Here is a 6,056-nt window from a genome sequence, read left to right as displayed (position 1 = left end):
CCAACAGTCTGGTGCACAGAGCAGCCCTTGTGAACATAGAACTTTACCATCCCTGCCCTAGATATTTCCTTAGGTTCACCTTCAGCTTCAAGTGTGGCAAAAAAAACTATGTCCCAAGAAAATTAGCTTTTTGATAGCCCGTGACACCTTCTCCCTGGTATGATGAAGACAAATCATCCTGTGGTGTCATGATTTATTTGCAGGATTTTTGTAAGGGCTTACATTAGTTAAGTTGCATGAAAATGGGTCTTTAAAAAAGGCACAATAGACAGATCTGTTAAGATTTACTTTTTTAAAAATCCAATGTCATTAGCTAATTGGTCCACCCAAAGATGACCTTCCTTACAGTATTAAAAGCTGGTTGGAACAATACCTTCGCACCAGTCCTGTTGTAGTCACTGAAACCTACATTCATGGAGTCTAATGGGGGCTGAGAATTTTGTAATAAAACAGGATTGAGCCTGGTCTTGTCACCAGATGTCCTTGGCAGCACTGCGGCAAAGTGGGAAAGGCTCACCCTATTGAATACGCAAGGCCATGCTAATCTTCTCTTTATTGTTCCAATTTTAGCATATGCACTGCTGAAGCAAGCACCTATTTGCTTTTTTATATATCTCCTAATGGAAGATTATATATATATTCTTATATGCACTCGGATAATGTGTGTTTTATCCCACCGGTCCAGGACTGTGATAAATCATAGAGTTGGAAGGGGCCATACAGGCCATCTAGTCTAATCCCCTGCTTAATGAAGGATCAAGTGTTTGTCCAGCTTCTGCTTAGACTGCCAGTGAGGGGGAGCTCACCACCTCCCTAGGTAGCTGATTCCACTGTCGAACAACTCTCACTGTAAAATTTTTTTCCTAAATATCCAGTTGGTACCTTTCCACCAACAATTTAAACCCATTATTGTGAGTCCTATCCTCTGCTGCCAACAGGAATAGCTCTCTGCCCTCCTCTAAGTGACAGCCCTTCAAATGCTTAAAGAAAGCAATCATGTCCCCCCTCAACCTTCTCTTCTACAGGCTGAACATTCCCAATTCCCTCAGCCTTTCCTTGTAGGGCTTGGTCCCCAGGTCTCCAAATGATTGATTGATTGATTGAACCCCATTGAATGTTGCTGTGCCTCCTCCTGCTTCTCTAGAACAGGGCTTCTTAAACTTTTTCCACTCACAACCCCCCGCTATATAGGTATATAAATCAGTAAATGTTTGATTAGTATATCTATTTTTATATTGCCAATTTTTTCATGACCCCCACATTCAGTTACATGACCCCATGTGGGGTCCGACTCACAGTTTAAGAAGCTTTGCTCTAAAACAGCAAAGCCCGCCCTCCAAAGCAGCCATTTTCTCCAGGGGAACTGATCTTGGTCATCTGAAGTTTTACTGTAATAATGGGAGATCTCCAGGTTGGCAACCCTATGGAGAAAACCAGAGCCAATGGCATCCATGGTAAAGTTGGTAATAATTATAGGTATAACCTCAATGAGCCTTAAGAGGTAAGGAAGAGGCTCTATCCAAGCAACCATGAGGGCTTGGAGAAGGTGAACCCCTCTTTGGAGGTTAGAAGAAACAGCAGTTTAGATTCTGGCAGAGAGAGGGAACGAGAAGCAGAGAGGCACTGCAGTGAGTTGGATGAAGCGCTTTGGGGTCCAGGATCTCTTTCTCTGAGGACCGGCTATGGAGTACCAGCCTTGTAGGAGCGCCTCCGTGGCTACACCTGTGCTGTGCTTGTGTTGTTAATGTGTCATCTGTTTCCAGGGCTCTGTTGTCCGAGAGGAGTCAACCCGGCTACATGCTACCCCTGGAACTCTGGCTGTTTGGTGAAGCGTAGAGAGCCAGCGTAGTGTAGTGGTTAGGAGCGGTGGTTTGAAGTGGTGGACTGTGATCTGGAGAACTGGGTTTGATTCCCCACTCCTCCACATGAGTGGCGGACACTAATCTGGTGAACTGGATTTGTTTCCCCACTCCTACACACTCTCCTACTCTCTCAGCCCCACCTACCTCACAGGGTGTCTATTGTGGGGAGGGGAAGGGAAGGTGATTGTAAGCCGGTTTGAGTCTCCCTTAAAGCTGAGTCTCCCAGAAAGCTGGCATATAAAAACCAACTCTTCTTCTTCTTCTAGAGTGCATTACAGAAGGAAAGATACCTGGCTGTTGAGGGCTCGAGCAAAGTTGAACTGAAAGTTTGTTTTGTGAGTGGCAAAGGATGCATCTTTTTTTCCAGCACATTTTCAAGAACACATGTATTGGCATTCTCCTCAGAGCTGTTTTTATGGAAGTATGAATACACCCTTTTTGGCTTTCATTTTCAGATGCTGTCATTGTAAGCCTGTTCATTTTACCCATTTTTTTAAATTGTCACTGGGTTTGATTCACTGAAGGGAGAACTGAAAAAGAAATATATATATATTTTTAGTTGAAACAGCAGGGATGAGAACTTGAAATGATCCCTAGTTGTTTCCCTTTTTTCTTTGCCCTCATTTGCCCTCTCCACTATTCAACGTTATTGCCTGTGGGGCCCACATGACTTTGCTCGCATGCTTCTTTGGATTTAAAATAGTTATGCCCTGCCTTTCCCACGCAAGGCCCAAGTCACTTCAAGTCACTTTATGACAATGGATATGATGTCATCACAAAAGGTCATTAAAAACCAGGTTGATACAGGAACTTGGATTAAAAGGCGGTGTGGGCAAATGAGGCTGAGGACAGTGAGGGCAAACAAGAAAAAAGAAAAGGCTGTAAAGAAAAAACAGGGGCAGAAAAGGCTCTTACATGGCACAGTGAAGTGAATTTATTTCTCCATAATTCGTTCAAGTACATTGAATGCTTTTCTTTCAAAGCAGATATTTAAATGATAGCCCATTTGGCACAGCCCTACATGAGCTTAGTCACATGGATCGGGACCTCAGCCAATCTTACTGCCTCCTCTGCTCACAGAACTCCCCGAGCAACTGTTCACCTAGCAGAAGCAGCGGGAATTGAGGCATTAAGTTGTGTAGTGAGGGGGCACATCTACTATCATAAGCAGAGCTGAAGCGGAAGTAAGATTTAGCATCCCCTTTTTGGATACAGCTCCATCGCTAACGTTACGTTTGCTACATTACTAAGAGTGGTTATGTTTTGAAATTACACTTTTAACTTATTCCAGAGAGCTCTTCAAACTTAGCAACCCTAGAGAACAGCCACACTTTAATCTTTGATGCGGGCTAAAAGAGGAGTGGGAAAACCCCGGTTGGCCACATGTCAGAACAGTGTCTAGCTACCAAGGAATGGGATATCACGCAGACTTCCTAAGAAGATCCGGGTTCTTTGTGAGAATAAAGGGAGTTAGAGTGACCATGCATAAATGACCTTTGTTTACAGTTCCAGTGTAAAAAGAGCGCCTTTATGCAAATTAGCATTTAGGCATAACTTGATTATAACTTTCGGCATATCTTCAAAGCGGCTGTTAAGCAGTAAATTACTGATAGAGTAACAGCCTTATCGTAACCAGACAGCAGTTAGATTAAGTGGCAGTCGTGAGAACATACAAAAAAGGGTGAAATCAATGGAGTAATCCAAGAAGATCTTGTGTGTGTGTGTGTGTGTGTGTGTGTTAAGTGCTGTCAAGTCGCTTCCGACTCATGGCGACCCTATGAATCAATGTCCTCCAAAAGGTCCTATCTTTGACAGCCTTGCTCATGTCTTGCAAATTGAGGGCTGTGGCTTCCTTTATTGTGTCAACCCATCTCTTGTTGGGTCTTCCTCTTTTCCTGCTGCCCTCAACTTTTCCCAGCATGGCTGTCTTTTCTAGTGACTCTTGCCTTCTCATAACGTGACCAAAATACGATAGCCTCAGTTTAGTCATTTTAGCTTCTAGGGTCAGTTCAGGCGTGATTTGATCTATAACCCACTGATTTTTTTTGTTTTGTTTTTTTGGCAGTCCATGGTATCTGTAACACTCTCCTCCAACACCACATTTCAAAGGAGTCTACTTTCTTCCTGTCAGCTTTCTTCGTTGCCCAGCTTTCACACCCATACATAGTCATAGGGAATACAATGGCATGAATTAACCTAATCTTGGTGGCCAGTGACACATCCTTACACATTAGAATCTTTTCTAGCTCCTTCATGGCTGCCCTTCCCAGTCTCAATCTCCTTCTGATTTCTTGGCTGCAGTCTCCCTTTTGGTTGATGATGGAGCCAAGGAATAGAAAGTCTTCAACAATTTCAATTTCCTCATTGTCAACCTTAACGTTGTGTAATTCACCTGTAGTCATTACTTAAGAAGAGCTTATAGAAGTCTATAAATCAAAAACTGAATAAAAAATGGGTGTTTCTGTCTTTGCCTTTCCACCCGGGCAGACTCTCTGTTGGATTACTATATCACAGTACCCATTACATGGATCCAACAACAGAATCCTTTTTTGGATGGTGACTATTAAAACTGCCTTGCTGATCATCTTTCAGGCAAGATAACCACGCAAGAATACAGACATGCCAATTTCAGACTTACTCAGGGAGTCTCTAACTACACAGGGATTGGTTGGCCCCTATTTCTTCTAGCTTCGGTTCCAAAAGCCTGTCCACACATCAGCCAGCTCAGCCAATATTGGGCTTTTATCAAATTGCTCCAGTTCCACCGGAATGAACTGGTGTAGCCTGAATGACATCCAGTGCTTTCTCCTTAATCATGGTAACTGAGTAACCAGGGAAGGAGGGGAGATGGGAAAGTGACATTTACGTTCAAGGTTGCAAATAATGGCATATAGGAAAATAAGTAAACAACATACTGTCCTATGCCAGAGGCTGTTCTCTGTTGCATTTGGTAATGTGCACACCACAGAAATCCACCAGATGGCGCAATGAAAGCTAAGGAAAAGCCCTTCGGTCCTGGTTAACCTTTACCTGCAGCACTGAATCTGTTTAAGGCCGTGTCAAGTTTATTCTCTCTCTCTCTCTCTGTCTGCCCGGTCAATCAGGATAGCATAGCAGGCACTATCCCACTGGCTGTCCTTCACTACATTTAATCTCTTATCTCCATGCTGTGGCTCACTGGTATTATGAATGGCATCTTGCCTCATCTCTAAAGGGGGGGAGAGAATTCTATACATTAAAAAAAAATATTCCACAGTGCTCTTAGAAATGCTCACAATGTAGAGAAGAAATTTTCTACTCTAAACAGGAAGGGGTACTTTTACAAGGGTACTTGGACAAGGGTTGTGGGTTGCCAACTCTGGCTTGGGAAATTCCTGGAGAATTCCTGGTGGTGGAGTCTGGGGAGGGGAGGTATAACCCACACCCCAAAGCAGCCATTTCCACACAGGTAACTGACCTCTGTATTCTGGAGTTGAGTCGGTTCAGCTGTAACTCCAGGAGATCGCCAGGCCCCACCTGGGGGTTGGCAACCACGACTTGAGCGCATCATGTACTCAACAGAATCAAGCGGTCCAGCTGTTCCACTTTCAGAGGAAAAGGGTTTGGAGAGCTCTTTAAAGGTGTTTAAAGGTCTTGCTCCTTATCTTCTTCCTAACAAAGAGGGCGCCAGAGAGTCCATTTGCAAGCCTATGAGGTGGGGAGGTTGCACCACCTGAATCATAAGAACAGAAGAAAAGCCATGCTGGATCAGACCGAGGTCCATCAAGTCCAGCAGTCTGTTCACACAGTGGCCAACCAGGTGCCTCTAGGAAGCCCACAAACAAGACGACTGCGGCAGCACCATCCTGCCTCTGTTCCACAGCACCTAATATATTCAGCATGCTCCTCTGATCCTGGAGAAAATAGGTTATGCATCATGACTAGTATCCATTTCGACTAGTAGCCATGAATACCCCTCTCCTCCATGAACATATCCACTTAAAGCCTTCCAATTGGGTAGCCATGTCCAGCTCAATTGTTTAAAATGGTTTGTGACCTGAGAGCATCTAAGACCAACCCTATCAGTGATGCTTTTGGGAGGCTCTTTGGTAATAAAATGTCTTACCTGCCCTGACTTACAGGTCAAGTTGAGGTCTGCTTAGCTTCTAAGATCTGATGAGATTGGGATAGCCAGGGTGAGCCAGGGCAACTTTC

General features: G+C 44.1%; 1 pseudogene; it reads right to left on the bottom strand.

Moving 5' to 3' along the window:
* Positions 1-497: 497 nt before the first annotated feature.
* Positions 498-592, bottom strand: LOC130488054 (U6 spliceosomal RNA; annotated as a pseudogene).
* Between the last annotated feature and the right edge of the window lie 5,464 nt (positions 593-6,056).

This window comes from Euleptes europaea, chromosome 15, assembly GCF_029931775.1.
Source record: "Euleptes europaea isolate rEulEur1 chromosome 15, rEulEur1.hap1, whole genome shotgun sequence".
NCBI classification, from domain to species: Eukaryota; Metazoa; Chordata; class Lepidosauria; order Squamata; family Sphaerodactylidae; genus Euleptes; species Euleptes europaea.
Note: the sequence above shows the minus strand (reverse complement) of the source record. Positions and strands in the feature narration are given on the sequence as shown.